This window comes from Gorilla gorilla, chromosome 2 (assembly GCF_029281585.2).
Source record: "Gorilla gorilla gorilla isolate KB3781 chromosome 2, NHGRI_mGorGor1-v2.1_pri, whole genome shotgun sequence".
Lineage (NCBI taxonomy): Eukaryota > Metazoa > Chordata > Mammalia > Primates > Hominidae > Gorilla > Gorilla gorilla.
The window spans coordinates 71,302,057-71,324,521 of record NC_086017.1 but is presented as its reverse complement, the minus strand read 5'-3'; positions in this window follow the sequence as shown (position 1 = coordinate 71,324,521).

Sequence of the window (22,465 nt, the reverse complement as noted above, 5' to 3'; positions counted from 1 at the left end):
TTTCTCTATGATGGGGAAGGTCTTTTGTGAATATCAAGATGGTGAGGAGAGACATGGATGGGATTACAGTATACTTGTTAAGGCTCTTGGACATAAAATGAGGGAGCAAAAAGGGAATTAGGTAATGCTAAGGAAAAAACAATTAAAGAGGATGAGAAGGACTTTTACTTGCATATTAGCACAGTGAGACATATTTGAGAAAATAGGATTTGCTAATAAATAAGAAGGTGTGTGAAATTAATAAAGCCTTGGTAAGTGGCTGAAGCATTACACACCTTTTTTTCTGATCATGTCTAATAAGACTAATGGAAAGGAGAAATCTATAAAATGAGGAAACACGGCAAAAGGGCTGTAGTAAAACAGCTCTTTCACTTACTATTGGTAGGATTGTGAATTGATAGAAACTTTTTTGGAGAGCAGTTTTGCAGTGTATCAATCAGGTTATGCTATAGTAACCAGCAACCCCCAAATGACAGTGGCTTAAAACAACATATGTTTATTGCTCATTCATGCTATGTAGTCGTGGCAGGTCAGCTGAAGCTCTCAGCTACAGAACTCAGGCTGGTGGAGCAGCCACTGTCTGTCTGAAATACAGCTGATTACAATGGCAGAAGATAAAGAAACCCCTGGAAGGTTTCAAACTGGCAGTAAAATGGTGATGACATATGTCCCTTGCACTCAACAACTTATTGGCCAGGTCTCATGGCCTTTCCACTGGCAAGAGGACTAGAGGGTTGCAGTCCCATGAGGTTCTGGAAGGCAAGGAGCTGGAAGTATTCTGGGAGCTATTAAAATTAAAAAAAAAAGTCTATACCCATTGACACAGCAATTCCATTTTGGAGAATTCGTTCTAAGAAAATACTGGCATAAATACTCAAATATGTATGTTCAAGGCTCTTCCCTCCAGCATTGAAAATCTGAATTGAGGCTGGGCATTCTGGTTCATGTCTGTATTCCCAGCACTTTGGGAGGCTGAGGTGGGAGGATCTTGTGAGGCCAGATGTTTGAGATCAGCCTGGGAAACATAGCAAGACCCCATCTCTACAAAAAACTTTTAAAAAAGTAGCTGGGTGTGGTGGTGCATGCCTGTAGTCCTAGCTACTTTGGAGCCTGAGGTGGGAGGATTGCTTGAGCCCAGAAGGTTGAGTCTGCAGTGAGCTATGAATGAACCACTGCACTCCAGCATGGGCAACAGAGCGAGATCCTGTTTCAAAAGAAAGAAAGAAAGAAAGAAAAAAAGAAAGAAAGAAAGAGAGACAGAGAGAGAGAAAGGAAGGAAGAAAGAAAGAGAAAGACAGAAGAAAGAAAGAAAGAAAATCTGAACTGAAAACCTAAATAACCATCAACAGTGGAATGATTAAACAAATAATGGGACACCAATGCATTGAGATTCTATAAAGTCATTAAAAGCAGAAGACAGTTATTCCAGATAAAATGACTGAAAAAAATTACCAAAGCTTAGGCATAAAATGAAGCCATTTATGTTAAAAATTATACATTATGTTAAAAATTATGACTATGCTTGCACAGAGGAAGGATAATATTAATCTCTTAATAATATTTCTAACACAGCTATTGTTTATTGAGCAGTTAGTATGGTCAGGCACTGTAGTAATAATATTTCTAACACAGCTATTGTTTATTGAGCAGTTAGTATGATCAGGCACTATAGTAAGTGTTAAATGCTTCATAAGCATAATTTCCATCTGAAAGTAATAAGAATGATCATTCTCCTTTTACAGATGAAGAACCTAAGGCTTCAGTTAAGTGACTTGTCCAATGTCACAGAGATCTGCAGTTCTGCATCTGAAGTCCCAGTCTGACTGAGTATAGTGGCTACCTCTAGGGGTGGGGTAGGGTTACTGGTGGGGCAGAGAAGGGAGGACCTTCACGGTCTATTTTATGGTGTTTAGTGAGCTTGTACTTGTTTTTCTTGCAATAAGTATTGCTTTTGCAAAAATAATTTAAAAATAAACCTATTCTTTCAAATTTCGAAGTGATGCAAACAAAGGGAAAAAATAGAAATTGTGTAGACAGGATGGAGATAGCTGTGTATAAATAGAAGTTGAAGATCCTTGGGAAAAATTCTACAAATGTACGAAACACCCATCCAAGTATGTGAGTTACAGCGGCGGTAGGAAGGAAATCTTATATCAAACTGACTGAATATCTAAAACAAAGATAGGGCAGGGAGCCTGGTGAGAAACGCTAGGAGAGGGCGGCCTGGCAAACGGCTGTAGAGTGTTTCTAACAGCCTCCTGGTGAAAACCGTGAAGGCCATCTTGAGAACCTTTCAGTAAACATTGAGAACGATGAATCACTGAAAACAAGCAGCAGGGTTCATAAGGAATAACTCATGTCAGGCAATTTGACAGCCTTTTAAAAATAGAATTATTAGGTTGGTGAATAAAAGAGCCATTATGATCCTCTGCATTTGCAGTTCAGTGGGACTGTCTCAAGAACCCCTCTCATATCATTTTTTCAAAGGAGCTGGTGCTGGTGACATCAGTGTGGATTCAGAGACAGGTGGAAGGTACTCATTTACATACTCTGGATGCAAAGATGCACACAAGGATGCTCATCATAGCATTGTGTGGAATAGGAAGAAGCCGGAAACAATCTAAATATCACCAATGGGGGATTATTTAAAAGTACTTTGGAATATCCACGAAATGGGCTATTATGTAGCTGTTTAAATCAGGGGTTGGCAATCTATGACCCATGGGCCAAACCCACTCCAAGAGTTAAGAATGATTTTTATAGTTTTAAATGGTTTAAAAAATTCAAGAGGAATATTTTACAGCATGTGAAAATTATAGGAAATTCAAAATCCTGCCTTCATAAATACAGGGTTTTTTTGGTAACACAGCCTGGCTATTCATCAGCATCTTATCTCAGGCTGCTTTCATGCTGCAATGGCAGAGTTGAATAGCTGTAGTGAAGACCCAATGGCTTGCAAAGCCTAATATATTTACTACTGGACCCCTTTCAGAAAAAGTTTGCTGACCCCTGTTCTAGAATAGATAATTAAATGAGATTTTTTTTGAAGCAGAAGTCTCACTCTATTGCCCAGGCTGGAGTGAAGTGGCACCATCACAGCTTACTTCAGCCTCAACCTCCCTGGGCTCAGGTGATCCTCCCACCTCAGCCTCCCAAGTAGCTGGGACCACAGGTACATGCCACTACACCTGGCTAATTTTTTTGTATTTTTTGCACAGACAGAGTTTTGCCATGTTGCCCAGGCTGGTCTTGAACTCCTGCGCTCAAGATATCTGGCTGCCTTGGCCTCTGTCTTATAGCTGCTGCAGATCATTCATTATTCTAAAAACAAAAATCATTTTTTCTTAGACTGGTAATACCAAATCATTATAAAAAAATTAAACAAGATGGCAGTATAGAAGATATGTTAGTTTTTGCCACTAGAATGGAGACTTGCTGAGGGCAGGAACCATATTTTTATTATGTCTCCTGGCATTTAACATAGGACCTGGCATATAGTAGGCCCTCAATAAATACTTTTATATTAATTATTGTATGAGTGTATGAACTATAGTTTATATGTATATATGTATAAATACATATATAACATATATATTACAAATATAGAGTATTTTTGCAACATACTGTTCTGCAGTGTGCCTTTTTCTATGGGTGATACATAGAGTATATCAATGCATGTAGATTATATTGGGTGTGTAATGAGAGAGTGTTTTCCTTCTTTCTTGGCAACTGGAAACACACCCCTCTGCATGGTAGCCAAGGCCCTTCTAGTAACTTGCCTTCTGTACAGCTCATATGTGGCCTTAGGCCAGCAGAGTGGATCACAGCAAGGAAACATTTTGTTAATCCGTTTTGGGGGCAACATATAGGCAGAGACACTGAAAACTGGCATGGAGCATTTCCTGGCATGGAGCATTTCCTTCTTACTTAAGAGGGTAATTGTGTTTTTGTGCCAAGAGCACAAACCTCTCTCTCCTCCCTGCCACCCTCCCTTCTTGTCTCTAATTTTTTTTTTTTTTATATGGAGTCTCGCTCTGTCAACCAGGCTGGAGTGCAGGGGTGCGATCTTGGCTCACTGCAAGCTCTGCCTCCAGGGTTCAAGGGATTCTCCTGCCTCAGCCTCCTGAGCAGCTGGGACTACAGGCATCTGCCACCACGCCCGGCTATTTTTTTTTTTATTTTTTATTTTTAGTAGAGACGGGGTTTCACCGTGTTAGCCAGGATGGTCTCGATCTCCTAACCTTGTGATCCGCTCGCCTCGGCCTCCCAAAGTGTTGGGATTATAGGCGTGAGCCACTGCACCCGGCCTCTTGTCCCTATTTTTTGTTTTGCTGCTCTGCCCTCCCTTTCTATCCCAAGCCTTTTCCAAAGATGCTGTGCATACAGGTGTGTCAATAACACTATGCTCCAAGTGAATAAGTGAATGGCATTGTGCATTGTGTCTTTAATTTTCTTTTTGTCTGTAGAGATGGGGTCTCACTATGTTGCCCACAGTTATCTTGAATTCCTGGCCTTCAGCGATCCTGCTGCCTTGGACTCCCAAAATGCTGGGATTATATGTGTTAGTTATGGTGCCTGGCCCATGGTATCTTTTGAACTACTGATTTATGGATTATGCTGATTAAATTTGACAACCCCTATTTTACAAGCAAGGAAACTGGGGCACACAGAAGTTAAATAATTTGCCCAAGATGGAGGTCTGGCTCTGGAAGCATTGCTCTAAAGCACTTTACAAGGTTGCCCACTAGCATGCACACCTCCTGCCCCCTACTCCAGTGTTATTCTTCTCTTCTAGATCAACAGGGCCTTAGTGGCCTGTGTATCCTCAGTACCAAGCACAGAGCCTACACCCGGGAGGGAACAGACACTCTACTTGGCTGTTGAAAAGGTGTATTAGAAACATAATTTATGATGCTTCCCCAGTGTTTCACGTGTAGCTATTTTCTAAGTCCTTTCATACAATGGCTGGGGGTGGGATAAGGTGTTCTTGGTTAGAATTTTCCTGGAGGGCAATTTGGCAATGTGCAGCACAATATCTTTAGCATTGGGGAATAGCAATTTTACTTCTAGGGATTTGTCTCTAGGAAATAATCACAGATATGTGTGCAAAAATACACAGTGATGCTCATCAGACTGTTATTTATAATAATGAAACATTTGAAACAGTCCAAATGCCCAAAAATAAGGAATTGGTTAAATAGATTATGCTACATTTCTATAATGCAACATTACACAACCAGGCAAAATCATTTTTAGAGGGCAAATGGTTCCTGCTGGGGAAAAGAGGAATGCTACTACAGAGGGCTATACATACAGCTTCGACTGTGTTTGTAATGATTTCTTTTTCAAACTGGGTGTTCATTATATTATTCTTTATACCTCTAGATATGTCTGAAATATTGAACAATTAACTGAAAAAATAAATTTGAAAAAGTCATTTAGAATTTTTAGTAATGTGGAAGAATGATCATAGAATATTCCATTTAAACAAATAGGTTAAACTTAATTGTGTTTATACTTGGGCAGTGTGATTTTGATAATTTCTATTTTTACAGTGAATCAGTATTATTTCTGTTTTTTAAAAAAGCAATACTTTTAAATTTATCAGCTCTTATCCATGGCTATTGTATTTTCTACTTTACGTCTAACTTCCTAAGCCAGAAACTCCAGCATAATTTCCAACTTGTCTTTTCCTTTGTAGTCACAAGACCAGTGGTTTTACTGTTTTTTCCTCTACATTTTCTCAATCTTCTTTGTCTACAGCCATTCTCCTCAAGATTTTGGACTTTATTTTTCTATTATATATCTAAAGCAGGTGATCTTGGAGTTATCCACACCCGGGGCCAATGGTGTTGAAAGCCTCTGTGTGTTTTCTTTTAACCAATCTGAATTTCATTTTTAAGCTCCTTGAGGACAGAGATCACAGGGTTTGGCAATACACTGCTCATGAGGAATCAAGGATAGTGATAAGCTGCAAATTGACTTTATAACATGATACTAGTGAGGCTCGTTGAGATGCTCAGTAGCTCTATCCCATTACCTGGGAAAGGCTATTCAATATTAACAGACTAGAGTCCCTAACAGACTAGAGAGTGAATGCATTAAGGAGCTGAGCGGGAACACCAGGATGAGTTTGAGGAGGCAAACCTGACCTGCCTTCCCTGTAACAGTGGTGCTAAAGCTAATGACCTTGGCATGGCAGGATTTCTTGAAGAAATCACAACTGGAGAAAGGCATCAAGATGAGAGGGCAGGCCAGCTAGTCCACAAAAAATGAGGTGGTTTCCCAAAGAAAGAGAAGCAGCAGAAGTCAAGTTCATTTGGAGTGTTTCAGCATATGTTCTGAATTTGAAAACATTGTGCAGAAGGAAGGCAAGAAAACAAGATTTTTCCACATAGCTTGGGAAATGTGTGGGAAAGTGTTTGTAGCAGGACGAATCAATTATAAACGCTTCCTGTCCTTTTCTTATGCCTGTTTCACTTTTCCCTCATAGACCAGAAAGAGTAGTTCAGGAAGTTCCAGATTAATGGATTAACGATCTCATCAAATAACCTTTGTGGAAGTCAATCTATTGCTTCCCATGTGTATTAGTCAAAGTTTTGTGGTTGCAAGTGACAGAAACTCAATTCAAAAACAATGAAAGCAAAACCAAAAAGGACTCCATTGGCTGATGTAATTGAAAAGCCCAGTAGGTAGTGCAACCTCAGTCATGGCTGCATTCAGGGGCTTGCATAGGGACATCAGGAATCTGTCTTCCTCAGTCCCTTGGCTTGACTTTACTCTGAGTTGACTTGATTATTAAATGGACTCTCACTTAATGGTGGTAAACATGGCCTGGCTTAAACTAACTCAACAAACTCAGCAGAAAGAAGCTTTTTCTCAATGTAGCAAAAGACCAGCTGAGTCTCACGGATCCGGCTTGTGTCATATGTTCATCTTAACTCCATCAGTGTGGCCAGGGAAATTGAATGCCCTAACTAGGCCTAAATTCTGTGCCCAATGCTCGAGCTAAGGAGGTGGTGTCAACCCTACCTAAATTACATAGAATACAATGGGGGAATGGAGGTCTCCCAGGGGAATATTGAGATGCCATCCTCTGAGAAAGAAATAATGAATGCTGGCCTCTGAAGTCCACTGACCACTGGAAGTCCATTCACCCCAAGATCAACAAAACTGTTCCATCTAGAACTAGTTAACAACACTATGTAATACCAAAGTACATAAGATTGCCTTATCTGGGAAAAGAGGGTTACAGCCCTTATTCTGTTCTACTATAATTTGTTCTGCAATGACTAACTCTTTAGCCAGAAATCTGTGACCAAGGGTTTATTACCATAGAAACTTCCTTTGAGGGGACAATTAGTATCTATTATTATCATTGGAATGTCATCATTTCATCAGGAGTTGCTAAAAATGGCACTCTGTTGGTTTTCTATGCTTTCCTAGGGATCTTCACATTGCAATCAGTTCCCTGAGGTCATGGCCCACATCAACACACTACCAGGCAGCTAATTAGTGGTTTGTCAGATGTCTACTTGGTTCTACCAACTCTTCCTCTACTTTTAGACTAACAGAGGCTCCCGAGGTGCACAATAAAGAAAAGCTAGTGAGGGTAATTCTGGGTTTGCCAGCCCAAGAACAGCATTTTGGAGCTCTAACTTAATAGTGAACATGGCAAAAAAAAAAAAAAAAAAAAAAAAAAAATCCATATTATATGCAGAAACTGTAAGCATGATATGCAAAGTAGGAAGAATTAAATATTATACAAATGGGATTTCCCTATGCTTTTGAAAATACTTAACAAGTTTACTTATGTGAAAATGATGGCTGAAGATAGCCAGTCAAGAGGAATAACATGCTTTTTCTCCAAATGATCAAGTAGGGAAGCACTGAAAATTAAGGGCAATGTTTCTCAAAAGCTGTCTTTGCATCACTCACAACTGAATCATCTGAGGTATCCTGGAGTATTGTTTTGGTTGCAAGCATCAAAAAGCAACTAGGGTAACTTCAGCAAAAAGTCACTTATTGAAAAGATATTTGGACAGGTAGGATAGAGGTTCATAGAACTGAGGGGAGTCTGAGATACCAAGGAGGTGCTAAGGAAACTGAAGAAACAGAAAGCACCAAATTGTCTCATGATTGGAACGGACACCACTGCTGAGCTGCTGCATCATCTCTGCTTGTTCTTCTATTCAAAATTCAAAGTCCTGCGAGAGGGAATATGATTGGCTAGTGAAAGTCACATGCCAAATCCTTGGTTAAAACAATGCATGGAAAAGGGGATTTGGCTTCTATGGAGGTGAGTGCCTGGAATAACCCTCCCACCAAGACCAAGCCCAGTGAGGAAGAAGCAATTCCTCCAAATAAAATTGGGTAGATTTTAGGTCAGGGAATGAATGATGGGCAACTATATAACAACTGTATGCTTTATCTACCATGCATGTTGAAAATACAGGTGCTGGGGTGAAAACCACTGTTATTGAATCAGAATCTCAGAGTGCGGGGCCCTGGCATTTTTGCATCTATCTATTTATCTATCTATCTATCTATCTATCTATCTATCTATCTATCTATCTATCTATCATCTATTTATTGAGATGGAATCTTGCTCTGTCGCCCAGGCTAGAGTGCAGTGGCACAATCTTGGCTCACTGCAACCTCCGCCTTCAGGTACAAGCAATTCTCATGCCTCAGCCTCCTGAGTAGCTGGGATTGCAGGCACCTGCCACCACCCCCAGCTAATTTTTGTGTTTTTAGAAGAGACGGGGTTTCACCATGTTGGCCAGGCTGGTTTTGAACTCCTGACCTCAGGTGATTCACCCGCCTCGGCCTCCCAAAGTGCTGGGATTACAGGCATGAGCCACTGCACCCAGCAACATTTCTGCTTTTAATAAGCTCTCCAAGTAAGACTTATGCACACCAAAGTTGGGGAATCACTGGACATTGTGGGAGGAGTAAATGTACATACATACATCTGAACAACTGTAATACAGTCAGCCCTTTTGTGTCTGTGGGTTCTGCATCTGTGGATTCAACCAACTGTGAATCAAAAATATTTGGGAAAAAATACGGATGGTTGCGTCTGTATTGAGCATGTATAGACTTTTTTCTTGTTATTTTCTAACAATATGGTAAACAATGACTTACACTGAATATATTATAAGTATCTAGAGATGATTTAAAGTATACAGGAGAATGTATTGTAGGTTATGTGAAAAACACAGCCCCATTTTATATAAGGGACTTGAGCATCCATGGATTTTGGTATTTGTGGGAGGTCCTGCAATCAATACCCAGCAAATACAGAGGGACAATTTTAATTGCTGAAACATGAGCTTGAACAGGTTGGCAAAAAATAAAAGACTGGTGCAATTAGTAACCAAAGTTCTAAATATGGATTCTCTCTTCCCTCCAGAATTTGCTGGGGAGCATGGAGGATCTACACTTGGCAAACATTTAAAGACTGCAGGAATTCCTTGAATAATTGGCATGTAATGCCTGTAATCAATCCATGATATTACAAAATAGACTCAATGAGGGGTTAGATTTGGAAGGGGTTTCATGCTAATTTACTATTCACTCACATTCACAGCATTCATATTCAGTCACATAAAAGGTAGTGGCGTTCAGTGGCTAATTACTTGGGTTTTAAAATCAGACTGAACTGGGTTCAAATTGGACTCTGCCAATTAGTTTGGTGACCATGAACAAGTTACTTAACATCTCTATGTCTCACTTTCCTCATCTGTAAAATGGGACTAGTCATTCCAACTTCACATGGTTGTCCTGAGAATTAAAATAAAATAATAAATATAAAATTCTTAGCACAATTCCTGACATGTGGTCTGTGCTAATTAAATAGTTATCTATTATGACAATATAACTAACAGTAGATATATATGGACTGCCCTACAGGCAGTCTAAGACCAAGAGAAGGTGTCCAGTCTCAGACTTTGGGAAAGAAAGGGAAAGTCACCTTGTGGCCCCTGAAAAGCCCCCAGAATAGATGACTGGAGAGCTTTCTCATTGATCTCTTTCCTTTTTCCCTTCCTTCATTGGTGTCCCCAGGGTCCTGGTATCAAGGCCTTCAGCTTCTGTGTGCTGTTTCCAACCCCGGCTTGGTGGTAATCCACATTCTTCCTGTGCTTTGAGTGAGGGAGCTTCCTGTTCCTTCCTATTCACCAAAGGGGAGCACCTCCAAGAAAGTCAGCCCTTTCTGTCATTCACGGTGACTTCTCCTCTAAAAATGCCTATTCTCTTTACTCTGTTTTCCCAAAGGTGATATTCCATCAAAGCTATTGAGTGGAGCAAATAAAAGCGCGAAGAGTAAGAAAGTCATGTTAGGCGGCTGGTTGTGGTGGCTCATGCCTGTAATCCCAGCACTTTGGGAGGCTGAGGTGGGCAGATCACGAAGTCAGGAGATCGAGACCATCCTGACTAACGTGGTGAAACCCCATCTCTACTAAAAATACAAAAAAAAAAAAAAAAATTAGCCAGGCGTGGTGGCAGGCGCCTGTAGTCCCAGCTACTCGGGAGGCTGAGGCAGAAGAATGGTGTGAACCCGGGAGGCGGAGCTTGCAGTGAGCCTAGATAGCGCCACTGCACTCCAGCCTGGGCAACACAGCGAGACTCTGTCTCAAAAAAAGAAAAAAAAAGAAAGTCATGTTAGGCCTCAGACACTTGATGGGCATTCCTCTACCAGTGCAGCATTAAAGAATTTACTAGTTGCAGTGGGAATTGTTACTAGCTAATAAAAAGTAATAGTGAAACAAAAGTTGGTATTAAATGTTGAAGAGGATGTGGAGCAACTAGAACCCACATACACAGCTGATGGGAATATAAAATGGTACAACTTTGGAAAACAGTTTGGCAGTTTCCTCTAAAGATAAGCATACACCTACCACATTTCCAGCTAGTCTACTCCTAAATATTTACTCAAGAGAAATGGAAGCATACACCCACACAAACACTGGAACAGGAATGTTTATCATGGGCTTGTTTATAATAGCTCAAACCTGGAAACAACTCAAGTGTCCATTAACGGATGAATGGCAAAACAAATTGTGTTATATCCATACAATGGACTACTATTCAGCAATAAAAAGGGATGAACTATGGATACACACACCACAAACGGATCTCAAGGTAATTTATGTGAGTGAAAGAAGCTAGCCAAAAAGAATACATACTATATTATTCCATTTATATAAAATTGTCAAAAATGCAAATTTAGAGTGATCAAAGCAGATCACTGGTTGCCCAGGAATGGAGACACAAGGAGGAATAAAAAGGCATAAGGAAACTTTTGGAGGCTATGGAAATATCTTTCTTGATTGTGATAGTTTCACAGGTGAATACATATGTCAAAACGGATTCAACTGTACACTTCAAACATATGCGATTTAGTGTATTTTAATTGCCTCGATAAAGGTGTTTTCTTTTACTTTTCTTTTCTTTTTTTTTTGAGACAAGGTTTCATTCTGTTACTCAGGCTGGAGTGCAGTGGCATGATCGTAGCTCACTGCAGCCTCAAACTCCTGGGCTCAAGAGATCCTCCTGCCTCAGCTTCCTGAGCAGCTGGGACTACAGGTACGAGATACCACACCTGGCTAATGTTTTTACTATTTGTAGAGACAGGGTCTCGCTGTGTTACTCAGGCTGGTCTCAAATTCCTGGGCTCAAGACATCCTCCAACCTCAGACTCCTAAAGTGCTGGAATTACAGGCAAGTTGTTTTCTTAAATATTAATAAAAAGAACATTGGATTAGATTGGAAGATAAGGGTGCCAAGATAAGGGTGTACCCTTGGACAAGTCTTTTTACCTCTATGTACCTTCATTCTTTCATTTGTAAGTTGAAAGTGATAGATCAGTTTATGTCAAGGTCTCACTCATTTGAAAAATTCTGATTGTATAAGGTCTTTTGGGCAAAAAGGTAAATTCGTCAAGGTATCCATTTCTTCAATTGATCTTTTAACTCTGTGTCAATTCTCTCCCTGGGTTTAATTTATTTACTGAATTTTCAGATCTCAAACACAACAGACCAATAGAATAAACTTTATCAAGCTTTGAAGACAGATCAATATAAGCCTAAGGTCTTCATGTTAAGTCTGTTATCAGTGCCTGCAGATGCATAAGCAACTCTTCAGATGAGTGATGTAGGTTAACAATGATTCGTGAGGGTGAGATTCACAAAAGAAGTATGCTCACATTTCTGTAACACCAGCTGAGTAGACTGTACAGTAACTGGATGAGCTCACACACTGTCTCTACTCCAAAACCTCCCTGGCATCCCTCTGTGGTACTAACATCTCTCTCCTAGAATCCAGAAGCACTTTGTCTCCATTCTTACTGTACTACTATGATCTTGGGAATATATAACTTCTTCATGGTCCTTATCTGTAAAATGGGTATGATAACAGAGCTCCAGCAAGGATTAGATAGAAGAGATATTCCACAAAAAGTATTGAGAATAGTCCCTGGCACGATATGAGTCCTCAAATACATGTTAATTGCAATTGTTCTAATTAATAGTATCACTGGGTAATATAGTTATTTAGATACATGTATTGTCCTTTGAGGGAGCAGTGACTGCTTTGGATTCATCTTTGTGTCTGCTGGGGCTGAACATAGAGTAGGTATTCGGTGAATATTTTTTGTATAAAGGCATAAATGGTGACTAATAGCAAATACAGGGACTTAGGATGTTAATTTCTTCATTGGACACACAGCCCCTTTATGAATCTTGCTGACTGCAAAGGAAATGTCACCAACTGTCAGAGATATAGCAACACATTGCTCAAACATATGTGCCAGGAAAGCCAGAAACTTGTTATTGTATGTGTGAGAAATCCATAACTAACACAGTCAAAGAAACTCTCTTGGATTCTTCGCTGGACTCCAGCAACGTATTTATACCCATTTCATTCTCTTTTGGGTTTACAAGGAAACTTTATCGCTGTGCTCCTTTGTGGGAAGGTCATAGGGCACAATGAGAACTCCAGCTGAATGGTTTCCCTCCCCCTGTGCTTTCGTACTTGTTCTCTTGAGGCCTTTTTCTTCCCCCAGGATTGAGTCATTCACTTCGGAAGTGACAACAGAGACTTTAAACTCAGGGAAAGAGGCTTCTGGACCAAAGATTTTAGACGTATGCTTGCAGCGTGAGTGATTCTACTCTCCAGAACTAGATAAGCCTCTGGGTAGGGAAGAGGGGAGAGGAGATGGGGGCATTATTCAAACTGGAAGCTGACTGAGTTCCAAGGTCATTTAGGGGCACTACCCCAGGGAAACCATTAATTTCCAGTGGCCAGCTCATCTGCCACTGTGTGTCCAGCTTGAACTGACACTTGTAGGTGCCCTAGAGACTGGCTGGTTCTGTGCACAAACCTCTACCAACCCTTGTAGCCAACTGTCATGTTTCTGCTTGGGGAAATCCTTTAAATAATGACCGGGAAGCATGGACACATTTTGGTTTGAGGGTGACACATTAGTAAAGCCTTGATCAAAGTCGGACAGCACAGAAACTGCTGGAATTCACCCTATGAGCCATGGTACTCACGGGCATGACACAACCTTTTTCAGCAGTGAGGAGAGCTCTAGGGTCAGACTGTATGGGTTCTAATCCTACTACCATTTTCTAGCTGTTCATGACCCTGTTTCTCAACCTGTCTTGTGATCTTTTCAGTGACTATTAGTTTTGAGTTGTAAGCAACAGAAATTACCTTAGTAGCAAAAACAGCTTATTGGAAGGATATCCAGGGCTCATAGATTTGAAGGCAGCATGGGATGTTAAGAAGAAGGAAGCCTCAAATGGTCGCCTAGCCAGAGGAGTGTGGTCTGAATGTAGTCCCAAAGATGGAATGGAGAATCAACCATTTTCAGTCTCATTGGTTCTCTGCCCAATAATATTTAATTGCTGAACCTATACTCTTAAGGGAAATTATTTGCATCATTCATACATTCATTCTTTCATTTATCCAAAAAATATTTCTTGAGTGTCCACTTTGTGCCAGGGACAGTGCTAGGGGCCAGGGAGTCACATGGTGAATAAAAGTAAACATGGCTCAGGTCCACATGAGACTAAGCATTCAGAGGTACAGACAGACGTGTGTCAAATACTCACAAATATATGTAAAACCATCCGTGATGAGTGTTAGGAAGAGGCACATGTTGTTTATAAGAGGAGGATCTGGCCTTGTCCAGATTTCAGGAATGTCTTCCCCCATCAAGTGATGCCTGAGCTGAGAGCTGAAGGATGAGTTGGCATGAATTATGCAAAGAGCAAGAAAAAGAGTAAGAGTTCCAGGGAGCATGAGCTGAAAGTGCACGTGCTCTGAGGCCAGAAGGAATTTGGTAGAGACCGTGAGGACCGGAGGAAAGGCCAGTGTGGCTGGAGCAGGGAGTGTAGTCTGAGATGGGACTGGAGAGTTGGGTTGGATGTCAGATCATTCAGGGTCCTGTAGGCTATGTTATGGAGTTTGGTCAGCAACGGATTTCAGTCAAGGACATGACCCAACATCATTGGCATTTAAAAAGAGAATGAAGCAGTAATTTGGAAAGTTGTTGGAGGAGGCTATAGTGACAGCAACACCCAGTGTAATAATTGTGACTCAGGAGTCTGCAGAAACACGTCCTGGGTTGGTGCATGTAGCCGATGACACAGAGAACTGTTCTCCCAGGTATGTTGTCTTCCATCTATTACCAACATTTGCTAACTGACAACTCAAATACTGTCTTTAATGCTGCCCTCTACGGAGGTGTCATTAGCAATTAGAATTCTGTAGCATCTCTCAAATAGATCACAGAGATTTCCATAAAAAGAAATGTGAAAGAAAAAGACTATACATTTATCCACACCCCAGCTAGATTTTACCCTTCCTATGCTAATTTAATAAAAATAGTTGTATCCTTTCTAGCAGTCCTCCATTGTTATTTTTAATTCACTTATTTATCCAACAATTGGATAACTGTTACGTCCACTTTTGCTCTAGGTGTTGGGAATCAAAGATAAATGAAAGAGTCCCTTCTCTCCTTCTGAGAGAGCACATTCTAACAGGAGGGGAGATCAACATGTAAATAATGAACTAAATATGCTGCGATGGATTCTATGAGTGATAAAGAAAGAAAATATGAGTCTTAGAAAAGAAATGATTCATCAGGCACTGTGGCTCAGCCTGTAATCCCAGCACTTTGGGAGGCTGAGGTGGGCCAGTCACTTGAGGTCAGGAGTTTGAGACCAGCCTGGGTGACATGGTGAAACCCTGTCTCTACTAAAATCACAAAAAATTACCCGGGTGTGGTGGCGAGTGTCTATAATCCCAGCTACTTGAGAGGCTGAGGCAGAAGAATCACTTGAACCCAGGAAGCAGAGGTTGCAGTGAGAGGAGATTGCACCACTGCATTCCAGCCTAGGTGAGAGAGTGAGACTCTGTCACACACACACACACACACACACACACACACACACACACATACAAAAGAAATGATGACTGCTTCTATACTAATGACAGGGAAAGCTTTGCTGGGGGAGTAATTTTTGTCTTGGTTATAATAGCTGAGGCTATAGTTTAACAAGAGGGAAATCTGCACTGGAGGAAGGAAAATATTTTAGTTTAAATATTAAGTATATATGATGAATTTGGTTAGTGGGTATACAAATATATCATGTAGGCTTGGAAAGTATGTTTGGAAATAATCTGTGTGTTACACTGATTTAAATAGAATGTTCTAATACTGTCGTTATTTAGCATATAGCCACCAGCCCCATTAGGCAATATACGTTTACATTTAAATTAAATAAAATTTCACTTCCTCAGTAGCCACATGTGGATAATAGGTACCATATTGGACAGTGCAGATATACGATATTTCATTACTGCAGAAAGTTCTATTTGAAAGTGCTGTACTAACCTAACTGGCTTTAGGAGAAAATAAATTGGTCTGTAGACATAGAAAGACCTTGCTAAGGGTCAGTAAGGGAAGAGACTGCAGGGTGTTTAGATTCTTGGGAACACAAGAGTGAGATGAGCCAGTTGGAAACCAAGTGAACCAGAGGACTGGCTGAGGCACTTCTGATTGTTTTGGTTAGAGGGATTTTTCAACTCATACTAATGACATGATGATGAGAAAAGCCACGTGCAAATAAGATAAACAAGAATTGTGAGTGACCTGGCTAGTTTCATTGTGCAGGGAAGTTGGGGAGAAATTAAGGAAGTTTGTGTGCCAGAGGAAAAATAATGGAATGTTAAATGGCTGGTGGGCTGTCAACAGAATGGTTGAACCAAGTCTCTGAGCTTGAGAACTTATGGGTGTGACTATGCCAGTGAAAATCAAGCACACGATTGTAAAACCATGCTGTCAGGCATGTTGAACCAGGCAGCCTCTTTGTCTAGAGGAAAACCAGACTGGGAGAGACAATAGTGCTCTTTCTCTGGCAATTAGCTTGGGTAACTAAATTTTGTCACCTTGCTCCACAATATTTCCTACCTTTTGCTACCAAAAAAGAGTGTTCCAGTCTACTCAAAGGTGTTAAGTTGGGTGGAATATAAAGTCAACTTCGGGAGAGAGAAGGTGGCTCGGAAGTGCACTGGAGCAGCAGGAGAAATGTGTTCAAAACCATGAAGGAAGAAAAAGCATGGCATGTTTGAGAACTAATCTTGTGATTGAAACAAAAAGAGTATGAGGTAATAGTAAATGAGGCTGGTAATTTAGAGTGGGGCCAGACCACCAAGAGTGGGCTGGAATGTTGCTATAAGGAGAAGCAGAGTGGAAAGATCATGGTCTTTGAAGGCAGGGCTCCCCCAGTTATTGTCTCTGTGACCTTGGGTGAGATAAGTTACTTTTCTGTGCTTCAGTTATTTCATAATTACACTCAGTAAGTAGGGGTTTCCTACGGAAACAAACACTAACACTTTAAACACTATGATTTAGATGTGCAAAAAAGTATAGCTTCTTTGTTTCCCATAACTTACCTCAACTTTACGAGTGTCCGTTCCCTTAACTTTGCTCACATATTTGAGTAGACCTTCAGTTCTGCTTCTCTCAGAGGGTTGCCCTTCCTCCTCTTCCTCATAAGCTGGTGCCTGTGTACATGTATTATTAATACATGTATTGTCATGGACTGGGGCCTGGCCCACTGGGCCACAAGGCTCATCTCTCCAATCTTTGCTGACCTCATGAAGATGTGCTTAGTCCCACTTGGCAACTGCTGCTGAATTTCAGAGACAGTAAAACTTTTATTTTCTTGGGTGTGTTTTCCTCTCTTCCTGTGTTGATGTGGGCCCTGTGGCTGCAGATCCCCTGAATCTCAGCTACATCTTCCCTCTGAACTCAAGGTGTGGTTGCCAACCCAGCCTCACTATAAAGTCAACTCTCACTGGACTCCTGACCCTCATCCTAATCTTTTGTATTATTCCTCGCTGTGTACATGTAGAAACATCTGGACTCCTCCAGGCCATCTCCTTTCCAAAAATATTCCATGTTTCCTTTTCCTTCACTAATGCACATTTGTTGAAGGCAGTGTGAAAAGTGTCCTTCCAGGAGTACAAATGGAAAGTTGGTCTGAAATTCCTGAGGCTTCCAGCTGCCCTGTCAAGCTCTCTGGCATTTTTACTGCCTCTCATATAGCCCCACCCAGGCTCCTGTGCCTATAGAAGTCAGTATCTTTGGGCCTGACCTCCTTTCCTCTTCCTACACATTGCCCCCAGACTCCCCACCATGCAAATACACCCCATTTCCTGTCTGGGCAGTTGGGAAATTTCCTTATGTCATATCCTACTTTCCAGATTAAGAAAATCCAGGTTATCCTCTGGCTTGCGGTTAAAAAAAAAATACATTCAGATCTTAAAGTTTTACTTTCAATGTGTTAAAGACAGATTTTAGAATTCCTTTTTCTTGCTCAACTCACTCTGGCTCCCAAGATCATTGTTTCACTGGTGTGTCTTTGTCCTAAAGGGATGATGATTAAGGGAAACACCAATGGATGAAGTTGGAGGATACATGAATCTTATACGGCTAAGGATATAGAAGCAGACTGTTAGCTCAAGCAGAATTTGTCACTGGCTGCTCTCAGAAGGATGGCTTATCAGGTCCCCCAAGTTTTTCACAGGGACTTACAGCAATGAATGATATTACCTGGGCTGACTGAGGAGTCTGTTAGGCATGACAAGCTCCTCTACCATTCTAATTTTTATTAACACCTCCTGACCCCTTTCTCTGTGTGACGCATCTGAAGACTGGCCTACCAGGTGTGCCATATACACGATATAGTTTCATCTCCTTTTTTAGTGTTCACTGTAATCCTAAACAAAGTGAAGGTCAGTTCTCACAACCACCCATCTATTACCCCCTGAGGGCCACGCCACTCTTGTAGTATAAGATTCTGCACCCCAATTTCACGGTTATAGCTGAGCAATATTTTTTATTGTTTCATTGCTGGGTTTCTCAACCTTGCACTATCCACATTTTGGGCTTTGTTGTGATATTTCCTCGTTGTGAGGGGCTGTCCTGTGCCACTGTAGGATGTTTAGCACCTCTCTGGTCTCCACCCACTAGATGCCAGTCATCTCTTCCCAGTGTGATCATCAGAAATATCTCCAGACATTGCCAGATATCTCCTAGAGGACAAATTGTCCCTGGTTGAAAACCACTGCTCTAATGTGTATCTGCTCTACTCGGGAAAAATAGAAACTGTTTACTCAATAGAAGAAAAGCCACAAGGTACACGATTTAAGGGAAATTTTAAAAACAACCTTGTTTAATAATTTAAAAATATTATAATTGTTATATTACTAAATGGAAGATTTACATAATGCCCAGCACATATTTTTTTAAAAATATGGTTATTATAAAGATTTTGGACTTAAACCAGGAGGAAAGAGGTTTGCCACTGTTGATTTTTAAAACAGTATACTGGGCCGGGCGCAATGGCTCATGCCTGTAATCCCAGCCTTTGGGAGGCCAAGGTGGGCGGATCATGAGGTCAAGAGATAGAGACCATCCTGGCCAACATGGTGAAACCCCATTTCTACTAAAAATACAAAAATTAGCTGGGCCTGGTGGTGCGCGCCTGTAGTCCCAGCTGAGACAGGAGAATTGCTTGAACTCAGGAGGTGGAGGTTACAGTGAGCCGAGATCGCGCCATTGCACTCCAGCCTGGTGACAGAGCGAGACTCCGTCTCAAAAAAAAAAAAGAAAAACACACACACAAACACACAACAGTATACTGAGAATATCAGATTTATGTTTTAGAAAGGTGTCTCTGATGGCACTGTGAAGGATTCATTGAAAGAGGTGAGGTTGATGACAGCAAGATCAGTCTGTGTTTAGCAAGAGAATTCCAGCACTGATGAAAGAGTCTGGGCTAGATACGTATAAATACACTGGGGGAACGGAGATAATTACCTGCAATCAAGACATCTTTCAGACATTCTCTCTAGAATGACTGGAAGGCCAATGGTGGGATCTCCTGGCAAACAGGTTGGTTGTAGGACACTGTAGCATAAAAGATTGTAATGTACAGAAGCTGTCTATTTTTAACCCTGCAGGTGGACTAGACTCCAATCATACACATTTAATGTGTGTTAATATTAAAACAACCCATTTCTTGAAGATGGCTTTCTGCAGATATAACAACATCATTTACAATGCCCAGTGGTCTCCTCTTTGTTAGCTTGGAGTAACTAATTGGCAAAATCATTTTGAAAGTTTCCAGAGAGAAATGATGGCTTGTTTGTGTTCAGTTTTAGCACTGGTATTCTCTTCTATTTCATAATTTACCTGCTTTAACAGAAGCTTGGCTCCTAAACATCCTATAACATAACTTCATTTTGCACTTTGTATATTTTGTGTAGTTTGCATTCTAGAGGATGAGAAACGGCCATTGTTGTTGCTAAAAGGAACACAGGACTTGGACAGCATGAGGATTAGTAATCTAAGAGACAGAGCAGCAAGCAGCTGAGTTCTGGAAGCAGTATGCAGTCTTTCTGACCAATTACAGATGAAAACTTGTGCATGCTTTTGTTTCCATTTTGAACTGGTAACGTTTATAAGACTAGCTGCTTATCAACCATCGGTGGTTGACAGACACAGCAAGGCCATGCTCTCATTAGCTTTTGCAGATGTGGTTTTCAACAAAGGACAGTTTTTGCATTCCCCCTTTCCTTTTGTGTTAGGAAATTGGAGATAATTTTTCTTTTTTTCTGGGCTCTGCCATGTCTCTTTCCAACTTGCAATTTTCAATTCTCCCCTCAATAATTAGAAAAATGAGCGTTTATGATGAATTTGTTCTTAAATTATCTCAGAGAATATTCCCATCCAGATTGCAATGTTAAATATCTTCCTAAAAATCAATTAAGTCCATGAAAAGCTTCAGTGCACTGAGAGAAATGGTAGAAAACCCCCTAGCATTTTCCTCCAGAGTTTGATGTTTACAGAACCCACTCTTCCTTTACACTGTACAAAACAAATCTCTTAGGTTTTGTTTATTCTGTACTTATTTGCCATTTTGATTTTTTATTTAAGCTCAAACTAGCTACTGATGTCCTGCTGCTCAAACCATATAGTTCCTCTGATTCAATGCCAGACAGTCCCTCTCACTATAAAAGTCATGTCTATAATCCACTGGCAGGCCACCCAAAGTGATCTTTTGATATTTCAAAGTTGTTTTATTGTACAGTTCCAGCCTCTGGCTTCATAAAACACAAGTTTCATAACAACTGTAATTGCTAAGCCCATTTTTCTCGTACACTAGGCCAAGGTTTTCTGGAACATCTTGCTTTTTCCAAATTAACAGGTTCTCTCTCTCTCTCAGCTCTTCCTTCTTGACCCCCTTCTACACGGTACCCTCGGGTGGGGAATGTATTGGGAACTCAACTATAGTAAAATAATTTTCTCCTCAAGGAGAAAATAAGGCTCATGCCTGCTTAAAAAGAGAACAAGCCAGATGGTATTTGCATTCAAAGATGATGATGATGATAATGATGATGATAATGCTGATGGTAATGCTGATGATGATGATGACAATGATGATGATGAGGATGGTGATGATTATGCTATTGTTAATGGTAATAGCTGATATTTGTTGAGGGGTTATCAAATGCCATGCTTGGTGTTAGGTGCTTTCCATAGGCTACATTACTGAATCCTCACAATGATTCAGTAATGAGGCACTGAATCAATCATGAGGCACTATTGCTACTCCCATTTTACAGATAAGGGAACCAAGAGAAGTTATGAATCAATGGAGATTATAAAGAGAAGTAAAAGTTGTCCTGGATGTTAACAGTAAAGGCAGTAACCGGTGGCATTGATTCATTCATTTATTTATTAATAAAATTTTTATTATAACATATATTCTAGGCCCTTAGTTGAGTGCTAAGCTGTAACACTCTCCAAGGTAATATTTAATATGCCTAAAATGATGATTATTTTAGGTATTCATAGAAAATATCTACATGGAAAAAGTGATGATTATTTTAGGCATTCATAGAAAATATCTCTGCTGAGGCCTACATGAAAATTTGCCATGTTGGAAACTTGGTTACTGAAAAGTCTGAAAGATACAAGTCCCTTGTAGATATTGCAGAACCAAGTAGGGGAGAAATTTAGCCCTCTTATTATTAGTAGTACTTAATCTATTTTTTTAAATTAAAATTACCTGCCAGTTATAATAAAATATTTTGGATGTATTTAACATAAAAATGAAAAAGCCTTAGTCCCATTTATTAATTTTTATTGAGTTTGGATTGGATCTTTGTTTCTAAAGGTATTAAAATTTTTTAAAAAGAACAGTAGCAAACTCTGTTTTGCATACAAATATATTCCTATTCGTTTGTAAGTATTATGCCTACTTGGAGTTGTTTAAGATGGATTTATCCTGAAATATTAAGATGAGGGGGACAGTTAGATATAAGTGGGATAAAGAGATAATTCTATTTTTTTCACATTGGTACTAGGCTAATGGAATATTGTACCATCCCATATTCTAAAAGATGGTACAACACAAATATTTACATTTCTTTAAAAAGGCTATGTTGAGGTTTATAAATGACAACCAAGGAAAATTGCCATTTGAATCTGATGTCAGGGAGGCTACGCTTTCTTGGAGCTGTTAATAGCCTTCATTTGTTGAGAATATTCTATGTCAGCACTATGTTATGCAACTGTTTGAAGTTATATATATACTTTTATCTGAGCTCCTTCAGCAATAGTGTTATGGAAATAAGAAGTTGTGTAATCACAGAGATTAAAGATTGTTTCTCTTAGCCTTTAATGTAAAATGAAAGAAAGAAATACAGATAGACATATCAATATAGCTATAAGGATGTTCATTTTAGTGTTGCTTTGAATGACAGGAAATGAGAAACAACTCAAATGTCCACCAATAGGGAATTTTAAAAATAAATTATATATCATGTAGTCATTAAAATGACAATGCAAAAAGCTAATGAAGATATGGGGAAATGCTCA